Source organism: Patella vulgata, chromosome 5, assembly GCF_932274485.2.
Source record: "Patella vulgata chromosome 5, xgPatVulg1.2, whole genome shotgun sequence".
Taxonomy (NCBI): domain Eukaryota; kingdom Metazoa; phylum Mollusca; class Gastropoda; family Patellidae; genus Patella; species Patella vulgata.
The window spans coordinates 8,470,153-8,489,874 of NC_065883.2; the positions used below are offsets into that span (position 1 = coordinate 8,470,153).

A 19,722-nucleotide genomic window follows, 5' to 3' on the forward strand; every position below is an offset into this window, starting at 1 on the left:
TTGAGGTCGCGTCAGGGTTCATACGAGTGGCTTTTGACCTATGACGTCAGATATTGATTAATCAATCAGCGTTGACGTTTCTAGTGGTTTATCCACAGTTCCTTTCATCGAACGCCAAGAAGTCTCCGTAACAGATGGTTTCATTGGCTAATCCCTAACGCCATTCAGAACGCAGGTTATATAACAACTCTTCCAGATCCTAGTGTAGTACAGACAAATAAAACGAAATTTTGAACTATAAAAAGCGAAACGAAATAGGATCTGTGTTTTAATAGGTTTGTTCACTTACTAATTCCAATCTTAATCTGTATATGTGTAACTGTACGTTTGTCTGCTCAGAATTGACTGTTACATTCGGCCTGTCGCTATGCTGATGTTTCGAATATAGGGACAGCTTGAGCCAGTGATGCCATAGGCCTGGTGGCGGTGCACTAACACTCTCTGTTTCCCAGTTATGCTACTTCCGCTTCCGAGCTTTATACGCGTAACGCCGCTATCTATTGATATATGGTAGTAATATATTTAACTTACATGTAATTTTGTTCTAGAAAAAATTATTATATTAATTTCATTATAGATAAAATGTATGATATTAATTATGTTATAGATAAAATTATAATATAAATTTTATTATAGATAAAATTATTATGATAAAATTATGATATTAATTTTGTTGTGGATAAAATGTATGATATTAAATTGTTTAAAGCAGTAGGATGTTAATTTTGCTATAGCTAAAATGAATGGTATTAATTTCATTATAGCTAAATTAATTAATGTGTAATATAGCTAAATGAATGATATTAATTTTGTTGTAGCTAAATTAATGTGTAAGATTAAATTGTTTGTAGCTGTAGGATATTAATTTTGCTTTAGCTCAAATGAATGGTATTAATTTCAGCTAAATTAATTAATGTGTAATATTATTTTTATTATAGCTAAAATGAATGATATTAATTTGGTTATAGCTAAAATGAATAATATTAAGTTTGTTATAGCTAAAATGTATGGTATTAAGTTCGTTATATCTAAAATGAATGATATTAATTTCGTTAAATCTAAAATGAATGGTATTAATTTTTTTATAGCTAAAATGTATGATATTAATTTTATTATAGATAAAATGAATGATATTTATTTTGTTATAGCTAAATGTATGATATTACTTTTGTTATATCTAAAATGAATGGTATTAATTTTGTTATAGCTAAAATGTAAGATATTAATTTTATTATAGATAAAATGAATGATATTAATTTTGTTATAGCTAAAATGTATGGTATTAATTTTTGAATTTTAGTTAATGAGACATTTTACTAATGGCGCCTTAAGTAGTCTAAAACTTTATATATTTTGACCAATTAGAACTAATTTTCCAAAAAATCATATACCAAATATCCGTAAATGGAAATCGATAGTTGTAGTTAGAGCATCTTTTAAATGTATTGGTCAGTATGTAATTCAAAATAACTATTTACTTGATTTGAAAAAGGCGTGCTAAATCTAAACAAATGGATTGAATGGACTTTATTTCTGAGAGAGAGAGAGAGAGAGAGAGAGAGAGAGAGGTAAAATATTTCATAGAGTCAACAGTTAGGCTTCCCTTTTTATACGCCCAGGCCACAGACTACATTTGTCATCTGATTGTTTTGAAATTGATATATGTTGTTTGCATTAGTGAGATGAAGAAGCCTATTTAATTTCAATAACTTCCGTTAATTTCTTCTGGAGTTATGGCCCTTGTTTCACTTTGTTGAATCGTGTGAATGCTCTAATGACAACAGTTATCATCCGATTTGTCAATTACTTCTAGAGTTATGGCCGTTGTTTTACTTTGTGAATCTTGTCTGTTAAATGCCCTTAATTACCTACAAAAGAATAAATATGCGACAAGTCTTGCCAACCACTCGGACGATTTAGCTGCTGTGGGCGTATGTTTTGTTGCCTGGCAACCCATCTTTTATATTAACATAACAATGCTACTATGTAAGTCCAATGACCTTAAGCTATAGAACACCTTGAATTTTAAAAACAACTCTTCCAATACGAATCATTCCAATTATTTATTTTATGTACATAATATATTATTTATCATTAATATTAACTCAATGTTTATGTTGGTCGGATATTATGACACCTGAATGTAACTCTGGTTTCTATTTGAAGTCAAGTGATGTCTGTGTTTTCTATACGTGTCTGTGTATTATATATATTAAATAATGGATAATAAACCTATTTTACTAATATCTTCGTGATGTTCAGTTATGTCACGATCGTGTGTAGGTTTAAACTTAGAATTTATAAGGCGGTTATCGACTTATACAATCTAAGACAGTTATCAAAGGATATGAAATATGTTTCGGTCCCCCTTTTTTTTCTCCTGAATACAATGACTCAGTGTTCATGATTATACAATAATTTGTTTTATTTGAAACCGCGCCTAAAATCAAACCACTCTTTTAAAATCCAACAATATTTTATTTACAAAAAACTGAATCAGTGTGAACAACAAGCAAGTGTCTATATAAGTTCTCTCCAAAATATAAAATAGTTAAATCTCTTATTTACTGTAATGCGCCCAAAATCAAACTACACTAAAAGTCAGTTTATTAAGCAGTCCATTTAATATACTGAATAGGACATGTACATAAAGCGTATATAAATATCTCTCCAAAAAAGAAATTAGTTAAATTTTATATTTATTATAAATAATGGTGGGTATAAAGACACTTAAAGTTGCTCGATGACGCCTATAAAATATACACACATTAAAACATGTCACATTAAAACATAACACAGATATACAAGGAACAATAATTTCAGTATACACACATTAAAGCATATCACAGTTACATAAACAAGGAACAACAATTTCAATATAGATACATTAAAACATATCACAGATATACAAGGAACAACAATTTCAATATACACACATTAAAGCATATCACAGTTACATACACAAAGAACAACAATTTCAGTAAGGGTACATGAAAACATAAAAAAAAATTATGACTGATGATCAACAAACAACGATTTCAGTAAAGATACATTAAAACATACTACAGTTACATAAGCAACAAACAACAATTCCAATATAAACACATCAAAATATATCACAGTTCGATAAACAAGACATATCAACTCTAGAAATTATACTTAAAAACATATCACAGTCAGATAAAACAGGGAGCATTTACAGTACAAATGCATTAAAAACATATAGTTACAACAAACAACAATTCCAGAAACGATACATAAAACATATCACAGTCAGAAAAACAAGAAACAACAATTACAAAATAAATACCTAAAAACATATCACAGTCAGAAAAAACAAGAAACAACAATTACAAAATAAATCCATAAAACATATCATAGTCAGAAAAAAACAAGAAAAACAATAACAAAATAAATCCATAAATTACAAAATAAATCCATATTAAGTCAAAAAAAAACCAACAAGAAACAACAATTACAAAATAAAACATATCACAGTCAGAAAAAAAACAAGAAACAACAATTACAAAATAAATACACAAACCATATTAAGTCAGAAAAAAAACCCCAAAACAGCAATTACAAAATAAATACATAAACCAAATTACAGTCGGAAAAAACAACCATAGATAAACAACAAACAACTTATCCAGTATTGATTAAAATTGAAACACATAAAACAGAGGGGTAGAATGTTGAATATATTATGGGCCTAAATGTAGTAGCAATTATACCGGAAGTAAATATTTAAGTTCCTGCATATCGCTTTTACATGATCATAATTCCTAGAATCAAAATATCAGGATAGATAGATTTTGGGACAGGACGAGTTATCCAATTAACCCAATATTAACCCAATACTACCAAATACCAGTCAGTATCACCCAATACTTCCCAGTACTACCCAATACGTTCTTACCATTGTTACAAACTGACAGAATACTTAAATCGTGAACAATTGAATCTTCTGTAAGAACTGCAATTTTCTATTACGGGTGACACGTTTTCAGAAACCACGTTGACGGAGAAAGAGGGTTAATCGTGTTGTTGTCAAGGGGCGTGGCTATCAGTCATATGGTGAGTTTTAATCGGATTAATATAATGTTCAGATTTCGTTTGTTTTTCTGTTTCTTTTAGAATCCTGGACGTTAAAACCCCCTTTCTATACCTTATGTTCTCTCCGGGCCACCCGTACCACCCTTTTGTTTTACACGTGCTTGGAGAGACATAATAATGGTGGAGGTTGCGAGAGCGAATGGTTAGTGCGTGCGCGTTGCATCATAAGGTCTGTAATTGACCGATTGTACGTGACAAGGAGTAGGGTTGCTTGTCCAACCTCGTGGTTTTTTCCCCCACTGTTAAAGAGCCCTAGGCGCAAGCGAATTATTGAAATATAATTGAACCATACGTTAGTCTCGAAATGACCTAGTTTGTGTCGAGTGGACCTTAAACCGCATTGAGAGAGAGAGAGAGAGAGAGAGAGAGTTTAACGTTCATTCGACACAAACTAGGTCATTTCGGGACTAACACATGGTTCAATTTTATTTCAATAATTCGCTTCCGCGTAGGGATCTTTAGCAGTAGGAGGAAACCGGAGGACCCGGAGAAAACCTACGAGGTTAAACAGGCGATCCTACTCCTTGTCACGTAGAACCGGGGAATAAAAACCCCGCCAGTTGACTCAATGACAGACCGTATGATACAGCGCGCACGGGTTAACCATTCGGCCATCCAGAGGGTATGTCATTGAAGAGTTCACATGGTTTAAAATCGTAGTGACGCGCCTGTATTTAATACGACTTGCACGATTCTGGTGTCATTAGAAATTGTTAAACTCGTTAATATTCATAAGTTAAATTCTTTCTTTGACGTTTTTAATACCATTTGATTTAACAGGCTTTTTAAGTGCCAAAAAAACCCAACAAACAAACAAAAACAGCCTAGAATCATTGACCTGATTTTCATTAAAAGTTGTTTGTTTAAGAGAAATCGTGATTAGTTCTAATGTTTTTAAATGAAATGGGGTTTAACGTCCTACTGTCCTACACCAACCCGGCTAATGAAGACTGGCATACTTAACTTAGGCTGTCTGTCTACAGTTAGCTCTCCGCTTGGGAACAGACACTAAGCTAGTTGACCGACATTTTAATTCCTAAATCGACGATTTAAGTCGACAATACTAAGTGTTCTTCGAGAATTTTGTTGAGTATTTATTCTGCTTCCATTTAATGGAATTGAATAGGTATATTTAGTCTTTGTGTGTATGACAGATGTTAAATGGAGTCTAAACACCTTACATAACATTATACTAATTTTGGGATATGGCGGCCATTTGGGGCAGAGATCTATTCTCTAGGAATGAAGTAGATGGATCTCTGTGTGCAGAATGACGTCACAGATTTTTTTAGGAGGGACCCGTTGAAAAATCCCTAGGAACATTCTCAAACAGGGATGACTGAACAAGAACTTTACACGATGAGCCACCGTGGCTCCCTGATATTGTTATTTACCATGTTGTAACCTCGTGGGTTTCTTACGGGTCCGCAAATTTCCTCCCAATCCCTAAAAGTGTACTATGTTAGTCCCACAATGACCTCGTTTGTGTTGAGTGGACGCTAAATTCCACTTCTCTCTGGGTGCAGCAAGGTCATCCTGTATACATTCAAAAATAATATTATCACGTCAGTAATGACTAATTTCGAAATCGTTTGGAGTGTCGCGGTATGGTGAAATATTTTAATTTCTTGTTTTCATATCTATAACAGTTGACAACTGATTTATCATGTTGCTATTTTGGATCCAATAAAATATGAAAAATAAACGAAATGTAATTTCACATCTGACTATTAAGGGGCCCACGGACATGAAATGAAATGAAATGGGGTTTAACGTCCTGTTCTGCTCCGACTGGGCTAATGAAGACAGGCATACGCCATATACAGTGTGCTATGCGGACAATTTTGCACTAGGTCCTGCTCTTATATCGAATTCCAACTGCCAAAGGATCTTTTACGTGCATTGCAATGTTCACGCGGGACCTCTGCTTTTCGTCCCATCCGCACGACAGTATCTTGTACAATTCCAGGCCCTCTGCCCTGTACCACTGACAAAGGGGGGGGGGGGACAACGCCCTGAAAATCTCGATAAACTTGCTCAGCCAACCCAGGGATTGTACACGGGACCTCCAGTTTAGCGATGCCACGTCTTACTTACTGAGCCACCGTGGCCCTATGTATGACGCTGGTTCACCAGCGAAGGGGTGGCATGTGTGTAAAATGGCTTTATTTTACGTCCGCTTCCACCGAAGTGATATCGCATCTTGGATGCTGGTTTTTAGCCGAGAAAGTTCATCCGTAATTTCCACAAGAATGACAATGGGTGGAGATACCCATTTTAATGAACCGAGAAACGAGATTTTTTTACACGTTAGCATGCACCTAAAATGTCCCTTAAAGTAGGAATCACTTGCAAACTACATTATTCATGTGAACGGTGAATTAGATATTAGAATAGACCGTAGCGACACTGCCTGGGTTAAATTGCATACTGTATGACGGTTGCCCAGCTTTATTAGGCTTGTCGGGGCAGAACAGTAGGTCTTTAAAACTCGTTTCGTTTTATTAGCTCATTTCATTTCTAACTGTTGAAGAATTTTTTAAATAGTTTTCATTTTATGGCATTAAATAACATATTATTTATTGATGGCGTGTATTTATTATTTTAACTCTATAAATGTTTAGCATTTTAAACCTGGATTCATATAACCTTTTTAAACCGGAGTGAATAATAGGATATGCCACAGATCTCGTTAGTGGGAGTTACTAAAAAGTGCGTCTCGTCGACTTGATTACTTAGAAAATTTATCACATCCGTTTAGTTGCTTCAATAATAATAATAGGATCAAAAGGTCGCGTCTGCTCAGTCTGTAATTTTTAAAACGTCACGTTCAAAGGGATTGATGATTTAATGTGAGGTGCATTTTAGGGGAATATTCAATAGGCCTTACTCCTACATGTGATAAAGATCTACCCCCGTAAAGATCATATTTATAAATAAGAAAATAAAGTCCACATTAAATGAATGGAGAAAAGATTCTGCGCATTGTTACTAAAGGATAGAACAGTAACCCGCAACGGAGAATAAATAGGACTTGTTGATTTACGTCACACTAATCTCCGGGATGTAAACACTACGTCACAATTGTATGGCTATTTAAAGCCAGCGAGTAGCGTTGGGGAACTAGACGGCGAAACGGAACAGCCGAGGTCGAATTACGTTCAGAAATATTTTGGATAAATTTAAACTGTTAAAAATGTATCAGGAAATTACAAGCGTTTTATTGTTACTATTAGCTGTTGGTTTGTCACAGGCACAGTACAGATGGTATCGACCAGTAAGTACATATATATTATTATCGATTATAAAACAACCAATCAAAGAAATCAATAATCGATTCGATTTAATTATATAAGCTATTTAAAATGTTGTCTTCGTATGATTTATTTATGCGGGGAGTAGCAATGGGGTCCGGTGGGGTAGGGATATTATGGGACAGGGAATTCGAATTAACGATAATCAGTGATTCGTGTCGTGCACGAGGCAGTATCGCCTTATCTTTCAACAACACATGATATCACCTCTCAGTTGTCTGGTATTGGAGTCACTGGGGATCAGTGAGAAGGCCCTAGCACAGAAACCAGGTGGCCCCGCTTCGATCCCGGAGCAGGCGGAGAAAGATCCTGGGGTTTTCTTTGTCACGGACGGGGGGCCTGGTAAGAAGGTATGGAAAATCGTCTAGTCCTTTCGGATGGGACAAAAATACCGAGAATCACCTGTGTAATCTTTTCAGTAATATCCCGGTTACGATCGGCCCTGTTTCTATTTGGTTAATAGCCAGGCCGTATATCTTTAGTCACAGATTCAAATCATAGTTAAAAAAAACATCACTCACTAGGAGGTTTTTTTCATGCTCCATGTTTCTTCAAGTATTTTATCAATGTTAACACCATTTAAGTAAATATAAATATTGCCTAAATTAGAACTCAATCTTTAAAACATGACATAAATATGTTATCTTTATTGACATTAACACCTTTGATCTATAATCTAGTACAACGAAACGTCGAGAGAATTTTATCCTCACAATAAATAATGTAAAATTAAGAAAAACGTTTATTTGCGATGCTTTGACAAAAAGTTAAATCAGTATATGCCCATGTAACATGTGAACCTGCCAACCCTTATCCAGTGCGTAGTAATCAAATACATTTCAGATATTTTCGTATAATGATAAGAAATAGGATTTATTGTCCTACTTTTCTGCACCACCTGTGATAATAACAACGGACTAAATCTATTTGTTAAGGCCAGCTCAATTTTTGTCAAGGTTGCCGAGATGTAAATAAGGTTAGGGCACGTGGTTGTTGACGAGATTGTAGGTTAGGTTTAGGCTAAGCATTTGGGGCTAGGTCCAGGGTTAGGGTTAGGGGTGAGATTGGCGCTAGACCTGTTTACATCTCGTGACCTATGACGAAAAATTGAGCTGGCCGTGGTGATGGGCACAAAACTTACCCAACTGTCCGTACTCAACCGTCGCGAGCGTATAGGGATCGATCTTTTAACATATTTGCACCTAAAATAAGGAACAGGATACCATCTTCATTGAGAATAATTGATAATTTGAACTCTGTTAAACGTGCTCTTAAAACCATCTTTTTAGAAAATAGGGTGTTAGATGGCCGAATGGTTAGCGAGTGCACGTTGTATCACAAGGTCTGTCATTGAGTCAACTCGCGTGGTTTCGATTCCCCGGTTGTACGTGTCAAGGAGTAGGGTCGCCTGTCCAACCTCGTTTCTTTTCTCCGTCTTCTCCCGTTTCCACCCATTGCTAAAGACCCCTAAGCCCAAGGGAATTATTTAAATAAAATTGGACTACATGTTAGTCCCGAAATGACCTAGTTTGTGTCGAGTGGACGTTAAACCCCATTTTTCTCTTTATTTAATAGTTTCTCTGACAATTTACAATTTAAATAATTTTACAGGTAAATCTTAAAGTTAAATGTGTATGTGTACACTGTTAAAATTATTTTGGTTATTTTACCCTAAAATTACGGGCAGCAAAAGTTGCCCCTAAATCATAGGTAAAATTACACCATTAGTTATTTAACAATTTACTGTAGAAGGACATATCTGTTAATTTACATTTCTTGTAAAAATACATCACAATGTTAATTTACATTTCTTGTAAAAATACATCACACTGTTAATTTACACTTTTGTTAAAAATACTAATATTGGTAATTTTACATGCAAGATTCGAGCAATAGCCCCGGTGTAAATTATTTCGTATAATATCACTTCAATATATATTGAATATCGATAATCCTGTTTGGTAGACGAGAGCATGGTTCCAGGCTTTCAGATGTAAGCTCGCGGTACTATCTATTTGCAGGCATTATAACCCTGCTTTACAGACAGACAGACAACTAACACTGGCCAATCGGTTTAATTTACCGTCTTCAAGTGAACTTGAAAACGAGATAATACAACCTACGGCCAGAAAGTCAAAACATTTTTTTTTATGCATTTAAGAAAATACTTTACAGACTTACTGATTAACGTACGCTAAATATCAATACACTTTATAGATCTTATAAATAATGGAAACTAGATATACATGACATGCAATATACTAAATTTACAAGATGTGATTGTCCATATTATGGTTAATAAATTGAAATGAATACCATAAGAAGATAATTATTAGGAATGTTTCGTTTCTATGGAATACTAAAATACAATAAGAGATAGTAAATTTACCGAATATGTAAATTTACAAAATAACGTGAATAAACGTAAGTCTGTAAAATGACATGCTGGCTATGTTATTTTCCGTTCAATATTTTAAGGTAAAAACAAATTCTTTAACTGCTGTAATTTTACTTATATTTCTTACCTAAAAGTAAATTACATAATAATGTGAACAAACGTAAAATCTGTAAAGTAACACGCCTGCTGCGTTACTTTCAGTTCAATTTTATTACATTATATGTATTTTTACAGGATTTTGAATATGAAACTCGATAAACATACTTGAAATTCGGTAAAAATTACATTAGACTTGGTAAAAGTAGTATATGTTGTAAAATATACCGATAATTGAGGTACAAAAAACCCTCGTACTACTGTAATTTTACATACATTTCTGACAGTTTACCTGGTGGTTGTCGTAACATCATTTGCTATTTGGTTGTGGACTTCAACGGTCACTGTTAATTGGTTGTGTGTTGAGAAATGTTAACAAAAATATTTCAAGGTTTGCTTTCATTACTATTGAATAAAACATTTCTGTGATTTCAACATTTTACGACAACCAATTTGGGCTACGGTACATCTTCCTATAGTTTGAATACACTGAACATTACTGTATTTTGACGTTACGTATGTAAAAATAAATTATTTCACGGTAAAATCACCTGTATAATATGTTATATTTACGACTATTTGTACTATCACTCCTGTTTGGTGTAATAAAACATACATTTGTAAAATAACATACAACTACGTAAATATTTTACCACATTCTTACGGTAAATTAACATTTATTTCTAACAGTGTATAGAGCGGTTTTAGTTATTAGTTTCATTTACCATTTTAAATAATTTTAAAGTTCAGTCTATTATACAAAGGTTTTTGCTCTTTTTAAAGTACATTACGTATGTTTGTACACCGGTTTGAGATTTTGTTTTAATGTAGATAAGATTATTATAATTATTATGTCATTTGCTACGAAGAAAATTTTTCCCGGAAGGTGGCATTTCCGCTTATGTTTCATCGAATTCTCACTGTCACGTTGTTGGGTTTTTTTTGTCCAACCCGAATGACTAGACCCACTGACAAGGGGAAGCCACGAAGGAAACCTCCGAGGACCTTTTTTCGAGTTAACATCGGGATAGAAACCGGACCACCTGATCGGTAACACCAAGCCACCGTGACTGCCGAGGGATCTAACTCGGACCTTCTGATCGTTTATTCAGCGCCATTAACACCAAGCCACCGTGACTACCGATGGAAAGCCACGTAGTGAAATCCCTAGGAACTGTCGCTGCTAACATCGGGACCGAACTCGGCCCTCCTGATCGGTTAGCCAGTACCATTAACACCACGCAACCGTGACTACCAAGGGGAAGACACGCAGTAAAATCCCTAGCAACTGTCTCTGCCAACATCGGGATCGAACCCGGACCTCCTGATTGATAAGGCAGCGCCATTCACACCAGGCCACCGTAACTCCCAAAAAGTCAGAAGATATTACGTACTTTATACATCTAAAGACAAAACATCCGTGATAAACGTGACCAGTCGACGGTCAATCAACAAATTTTGTCCATGAAAATCATCACACGAACTTGTGAAAATCTAAAAGACGGTTGTATGTTATTTTCACACGCCTTCTTTATTTAAATAATATATTGACTGTAAATCTCCAAAACCATTGTATACAACTAAAGTAGCTTCCATCATCAGGTTAATCTCCGTGACCTTAAAACGTTTCAGGTATTTCTTGACAGGGATAGAAAATCTTTAATTAATTTGACCTTCATCTGAAGGATCAATTCTCTTTCTTTGATAGCTCACTTGTAGAACGAATTTTGTTAAAATAAAAAAAATAAATAAAAACCAACATTTTTCAATTTGGATATCTTCATTAAGAAGAGGGTTGGATGGCCGAATGGTTAGCGTTGTTTCTCTCCATTGAGATGTTTCATGACAAGGCGACAATTATTCTGGCCTTTATAAATGTGAACAAGTTAAACACAAACGCAGATAACATAGTCTAAGTTCACAGAAATGAAGGCTGGCGTATTGGGTTATCCCAATCTGTTTCACAGAGAATTACGAGTCTCGTATAATATCTCTGTCATAGATGACTGCCTTAACACGTGCTGTCACAGCACGCGGTGTGAATCATTGGCTGAATGGCGCGTGCATTGTTTACATAAGACATAACTGCTTCGGAGAAAATGCTGCATTTTAGTCAATTTAATACCCATTTACACTAAATCGGAAATACTTTTTACCTACAAATACGTCAAACGCCTTTATTTATTTTTCCAATATATACAAAAAAAGTTTTAGAATTTAATTTGTCGCAGGAAAAAAGTTAATATTTCTAGCTCATTAAGCCGCATCAATGTCATCCTTATCAGTGATTGTCGCGGCCAAGCAAATATTCACTGCGGATCAGTGTGGGGTTATCCTAGTACAAAAACATTATAATAAAAGATCATTTGATACAAAGGGGTATCATCATAACCATAATTAGGTACTGTGGCATTTAGAGATTGGTTTTTATAGAACTGTATATTGGTTTTATCCTAAAGGCACAACGTTTTTATAGAACTGTATATTGGTTTTATCCTAAAGGCAGAATGTTTTTATAGAACTGTATATTGGTTTTATCCTAAAGGCACAACGTTTTTATAGAACTGTATATTGGTTTTATCCTAAAGGCACAATGTTTTTATAGAACTGTATATTGGTTTTATCCTAAAGGCACAACGTTTCGACAAATATTCTCTTATTGTTATCAAGCACATGACATTTATTAAACGTCCTTTTCTACCGAGATGATATCGCAGACAATGGCATTTAGTATGTGAAATAGCTTTATTTAACATCCGCTTCCACATTTAGTAAACTTGGGGTATATACGAGAGAGAGAGAGAGAGGGAGAGAGAGAGAAAGAGGGGGAGAGAGAGATGGGGTTTAACGTCCACTCGACACAAACTAGCGCCGCGGAGCAGCTGTTAGCTGGAGCACTCAGCGCTATACAAAATGATTATTATTATTATTATTTCGGGACTAACACATGGTTCAATTTTATTTCAATAATTCGCTTGTGCGTAGGGGTCGTTAGGACCCGGCGAAAACCCACGAGGTTGGACAGACGACCCTACTCCTTGTCACGTACAACCGGGGAATCAAAACCCCGCCAGTTGACTCAATGACAGACCGTATGATACAGCGCGCATGTGATAACCATTCGGCCATCCAACCCCCTAATATATGCGATAGGCATGATGAAGCAAATGAAATGGGGTTTAATGTCCTACTGTTGCACGTTGAAGCGATTTTACAGAGATTAAATAATGATAACAATGAGAAGTAAAATATAAAACGATTAATAAAAACAAAACAAGATAACTGGTTAACTAAATAAATATATAATACTAGAACATTTATTATGGATACAATCACTTGGTTTATTATTTACTGCAACGTTTCAACAAGATTTCACCAGTCGTTCCCAAGCAACGTTGCAGTACAATAAACCACGTGATTGTATCCATAATAAGTGTTCTAGTATTATATCATAAATCAATTGATAAATGCCTCTCAAGGAATATAAATAAATATATTAGAATTGTGTGTAATCTACAACTCTTGGAAAGATCTTATGTTAAAGCCTAAAGCTACATATTCAAATGCATCGATCTAGATAATTACGCTGAAACTATTTCAATGCAACGATCTGAATAATTAAGCTAAAACTATTTCAATTGCACCGACCTGGATAATTAAGCTTAAACTATTCCAATGCACACGGTTTATGCACCAACTAGGATTATTAAGACGGGGATGTTTCATGCGGTGTGCTATGATATGGGAAATTTTCTATTTCGACTGCCTTAGCAAGGAGTAGGGTCGCCTGTCTCCAACCTCGTGGCTTTTCTCCGGGTCCTCCTGTTACCCTCCACTGCTAAAGATCCGTACGCGCAAGCGAATTATTGAAATAAAATTGAACCTTGTGTTAGTCTCTCTCTCTCTCTCTCTCTCTCTCTCAACTGCCTAGGTAATGCTACCTCAAAGCACATTATATGGCTTGGCTTATGCCCGTATTTATGCCCCGATCGACAGAGAAAAGTGGGGCGTGAAATCCCATTTCATTTATTCCTTCTACTTTAAAAGACTAGAAAAACATTTCCAAAATATTTCGTCACGACTCAATTCATTCAGGTTTCCTATTTAAATCATTTGTTTTGAGGTTGTCGTAGATGTAATGAGTCTTCGTAAGGTCATGTTTACAAAACTGTTGTTAAATCCCTATTGATAATGACTTCTAAACAAGCTAAGCTCTAGTAAATAAATACGGTACTATTTAGTACGGTCAGGTGGTGGTCCGCCATTTTAAACCAGTATGTGGATACGTTACACAAGTGATAATTACGCTTCCATTTTTTTCTAAATGTAGTCAAATTGTTCACGAAACGGCGTTGTGGGGCTTTCCCCCTTAATCCGACCTAACCCCTTCCTTTGAACTGCATGATGTGTCTTAAGTACACTATGAAAGAGAATGGTGGCTACAACATTCTTTTAAACTGGTCAAGAATTAAATAGTCTTAAAACAAAATCTTTTAATTTAAAATATTAGAGAACGTTGGGGGTTCTTATTTGCATAAATGACACTTTGCATAATAGCTCTTCCTCTTTTAAATACTTATAACTGTGACATGAATTGTGATAAGGGCTATTCCATTAATTATTTTCATCCCATCCCGCGCGGGAAGTTTTGGAATATTGATATTATGTACTTTGGCCGTTCGTCTCTTCCAGGTTTTCTTTCCACGATAGCATCCACTCGCTCGATGGCAGTTAGGGGGACAGAACCCGAAATGGCCGAAAAAATTTCGGGTTTACAGACAGCGGCGCCAGTCTTCTGTGAGAGGCGACGAAGCGGAGCTTACCGTGTATGCCCCCACCCCCCACCCTACCAAATAAATGGTTTTGTAACCGGTATCCCATTCTATGCCGACCGGAATTCCATCCATCTAATCACTTTACCCGACTGCCCGAAAAAAGTCAGATTGCCCCCCCCCCCCCGCCCCCCTGGCTCTTACGCCTACACTGTAAAAAAGATCCATTTTTGATGTGGCCGAATTCCGTAGTTTAACACCTTTTTTCTGTTAATCGAAGGATTTTTTGGTAAAATTGTGTTAAAAGCATGAATTATTTCTTCAAATTACGTGTTTTATATATTTCTGTGGAATATTCAGTATTTAACAGGAACTTTCCGTGAAATTTAGGGATAAAATGTTTTATTCCCTTCTATAATGGACTTAATCCTGTTATTTTACGGAATATACGGTGGAATGACAAAGAAGTTCCGTGAAATTTAGGGATAAAATGTTTTATTCCGTTCTGTAATGGACTTAATTCTGTTATTTTATGGGATAAGCGGTACAACGATAAGTAATCGTATACATATATAATCATTTATAATAATGATCATGTTATAGTATTCATTTCAATGGATTAACCATAATATGAAGAATCATATTTTGTAACGTTTGGTATATTAATTGAAATGTATATCTAATTTCCATTATTTATAAGATCTATAAAGTGTATTGTTATTCATCATACGGAAATCAGATTGTAAGTATTTTCATAAATATGTAAAAATATGTTTTAATGCCTCGTGTGGTAATGTTGTAATATCTGGTAATCAAGCAGGCTTAAATCCAGATAGTACAACCCGTTGGCCGGTGTAAGTCAGTTTGTCTCTATAGCAGAGTCTACCACTGAAAGCCTCCAACTACTGACAAGTGGCGGGTTGTGATACCTTGCTATCGATTCATATATTAGCGAAAAGAGGTAATGTTTAAAGATTATCTGCGATATCACTTCGGTGGAAGCGGACGTTAGATAAAGCTATTTGACGCACGGGTATAAAGTCAATGGTTAATTCAATGAAATTTTTATCATCTTCATGCTCAGGAAAGAAAATTTACCAGGATTTTTTTTTCTGAATTTGAAAATGGAATTTATGTTAATTGAAGGAATTTCTGTAAATTACAGGAAAAACAAATACGGATAAAAGTTTCCTGGTAATTTTTGTTTCCGGAATTTTTTACGTTTTTTCACGGAAATTTTTGTTACAGTGTATAGTATATCTCAGGACCCACTCAAGATATCGTTATGAAATTGTGTACATACATCGGCGTATTATAGTGTGCGTTTTAGTAATAAGAGATCGCTCATTTGAAAAAATGTTGTTTCCATAGAAACAGATATCATTTCCCTCAAATCCGACCCCCTCTTCCACCAGAAGATACGAATAGATCTGGGTTTTTTTTGGGTGGTTTTATAAGATTGTCTGAATTAAATCTTTTTGTGCCATTATGCTTTGTAAATTCTGAAAAAAAACTTCCAATGGATACAATTGATAATACATCAAAAATTAATTAATTATAGACCATTGTTTTTTTCTTAAAAATACATTATGCAAAAGCTAAATCGGCCCATTGCAGACCTTTCTTAAGGCCTGAGATGTTATATAAACTATTAATTAGGGTTTTATTAACATGACAAGAACATAATCAGCTCTCGATGCCATCGGATATCTCCGATATTAAGTAGATTAGAACGGTTCAGCCTTATTTTAATTCAATCTAAAAATGGTGAAGAGGGACTAAGCTTCGAACAACCAGTGCGGTGGTTACAATGGAGCAATTTGTAAGACATTTTCAATAAATTCATTTTGTATTATCTATTTTCGAACTATTATAGTAAGATTGGTCAACTTTTTATCTAAATTTACATATTGTATTTTTAATTATAGGCCAACTTTCGACCGTTTCATAATCAGTTTCCTCCCGTGTACCAACACAACATTCCTCAAAGAAACTTTGGTTTTGGTCAGACGAACGGTCGATTTATGGGATTCCAGGCACCACTGTTTGGTCATCACAATGAAAACGGCCAGGATGTTCCGGATTTCCACGCTTCTATCGGTCAACAAGAGCTGAACACTAACAGGCAAGATACCAAATTTAACATGCCACGCCCCACTAATTACCCCGGTGATGGAAAACCTGTTAATCAAGGCTTCCAAGCCGCTGCTAATCAGCAAAACCCAACCATACGTTTGTCAGATACGACAGAAAAGATGAAAGTTGCCACTATCCCAGCAGATGTGTGTTCGGTAAGTTATATTTTTCATAAACTAAGCGAACTAAGCTGAAACGTTGAATTTACAAAATGGTGACGATTAAAGAAACAGTTTGGTTTAGACCAAAGCTATGGGGTTTAACGTCTCGCTAACGCAAGATGTCAGCCATTTTGAGACTACGATATGGCCATTTTGAGAAGTTCAATATACTGCTTCTATTTTCATATTGAATGGATATTCAAAATGTCCATTTATTCTTTGTGTACGGGGGCGGGGGTTGGATGGCGTGGGCGCTGTATCATAAGGTCTGTCAATGAGTCAACTGACGTGGTTTCCCCGGTTGTACGTGACAAGTAGTATGGTCGCCTGTTCAGCCTCGTGGGTTTTCTCCGGGTCCTCCGGTTTTCTCCCACTGCTACAGACCCCTACGCGCCAGCGAATTATTGAAATAAAAATTTAACCACACGTTAGTCCCGAAATGACCTAGTTTGTGTCGAATTGACGGTAAACCACATTTGTCTCTCGCTCTCTCTTTGTGTGCATAAAATATGTAAAACGGGTTAGAACCACATAAACATGGCGGTCATTTCAGGTCAGAGATCTTTTTCTCAAATTAGATCGTGCTCTGTGTACAGAATGAGGGGTTCACTTCGTTTGAGTGTCATTAATGCGATAAAAAGAGACAAATGGGGTTTAACGCCCGCTCGTCACAAACTAGGTCATTTCGGGACTGACATATGGCACATTTTACTTGTTCACAGGGGAAAGAGCCACGGTGGCTCAGTGGGTGAGACGTTGGCTCGCTAACCTGGAGGTCCCGTGTTCAATCCCTGCGTTGGCTGAGAAATTTCTTGTTCCTCCTTTTCAGTGGTGCAGGACCGAGGGCCTGGCCAGAGACAACGTATAATCGTTCGGATGGGACGAAAAACCGAGGTCCCGTGTACACATTGACGTGCACGTAAAAGATCCCTGGGCAGTTGAAATTCGATATAAGAGTAGGCCGTAGCGTCGCTGTCCGGGCAAAATGTCGCTCATAGCACACTGCATGGCGTATGCCTGTCTTCATTAGCAGAACAGCAGGACGTTAAATCCCCATTTCATTTCTGTTTTTGTAGGAGTCTCTAGCTGGAGGCGGAAATTAGAGGACCCAGGTTCGACATGTGACCCTATCATGTACACGTGATTCAATGACAGATCTCGTCACCTTGTTATTTTTGCACAGACATATAAACATAAATATCTTACCCAAGCACCCATATTTTACTATTTAAACATTTAATTTTCAGTATGTGGTTTGTCCTAAAGGCACATTATGTTCATCTCATCCAAGTCAATGTACCAATCCGCCGTGTCCTAAATATGCTGCTTGTGAAAGTAAGTATAATATAACCAATTTATCAACCATAACTTAAGATCTATCTAATACCGCAAAATCTACATGTAACAAATTATTGTGGGTGTAGTGCACGTAGCATAGTATGCACGATAGTGGATCGACCGTCTACTTTACACGGTCCATGGAGAATTCACTCTACTCTTATTCATCGTTTTGTATTCTCCGACTTTAGTTTGATTCACCCCTTAGTATAGAGAGTATTATTAAATGGTAGGTTATATAACTATCGTAACCAGTGCCTGTCTTAGGATACTATCACTCGGCAATAATCGGCAGATTCCGGTATTCTACATCTAGCCTCGGCTGTTTGACGGTAAGTGATATGTACCTACACCTATACAATTGCGATGCGACACCACTTTACTTATTAGGAAAACTTGCCGCTTTTAGAAAGAATTTCTCAAAATTGCGTCGTTTAGAGGAAATCGGATTAACTTGAAAGAAAAACAGCTTTAGACTTTGAAAGCTTTGTATGATAAAGCATTCTTTGAAGGCGTCGCCAGGCGTCGTCACGGGCGACGCCGTTGGTAATCCGGGAACTTGAAAGTAGTTCCAATGGCGGCCTTCGTCATACGGCCGAGGCTAGATGTAGGGTATTGCTGAGGTTTGCCGAGTGAGGATACTATGGGTTCTTTACATCCGCACCAACTCCCAACAGTGACACTGTGTTACAATGCTAGTAAAATGGTCAGTGACAGGCCAGTTTGCAAAGGGAACAAAAATCAGTTAGAATGTCGGTCGAAATTATTTTTCAAACTTCCGAACTGTGTGACTGTGTGTATGGTGTATGGTGAATTTGTCCCAAAAATAACTTCGAGTTCTAGTGAATACAATTACCGTTTATTACTTGGCGACGACAAAAATAGGATTTTCTAACTTGTACCAAGAGAGAGAGAGAGAGAGAGAGAGAGAGGGAGAGAGAGAGAGAAATGGGGTTAACGTCCACTCGACATAAACTAGGTCATTTCGGGACTAACATATGGTTCAATTCTCTTTTATTCCAATAATTAGCTTGCGCGTAGGCGTCTTTGGCAACGGGGGGAAACCAGAGGGCCCCGCGAAAACCCACGAGGTTGGACAGGCGACCCTACTCCTTGTCACGCACAACAGGTGAATCGAAACCACGCCAGTTAACTCAATGACAGGCCTTGTGATACAACACGCGCTTGCCAACCATTCGGCCATCCAACCCCTCATATGTGTATCAAGCGTTGATGAAAACAAAGGATCCTATTTGAATCGTTGCCCAGTAGTAAAAACTAACTGTATTCTACTAAATTGTATCGTGTGTATTTGTGGGTGTGACGAGATACTGACCAGTATATTATTTCAATGTTGAACTCTTCGTTTCAGAAATAAAAGCTATCGAATC

General features: G+C 36.2%; 1 long non-coding RNA gene across 1 annotated transcript; it reads left to right on the forward strand.

Moving 5' to 3' along the window:
* Positions 1–7,227: 7,227 nt before the first annotated feature.
* On the forward strand, positions 7,228–19,722 carry LOC126822463 (uncharacterized). The gene is made up of 4 exons (XR_007680826.2): positions 7,228–7,393; positions 16,625–16,987; positions 18,241–18,328; positions 19,704–19,722. It is a non-coding gene; the product is annotated as an uncharacterized LOC126822463 (long non-coding RNA).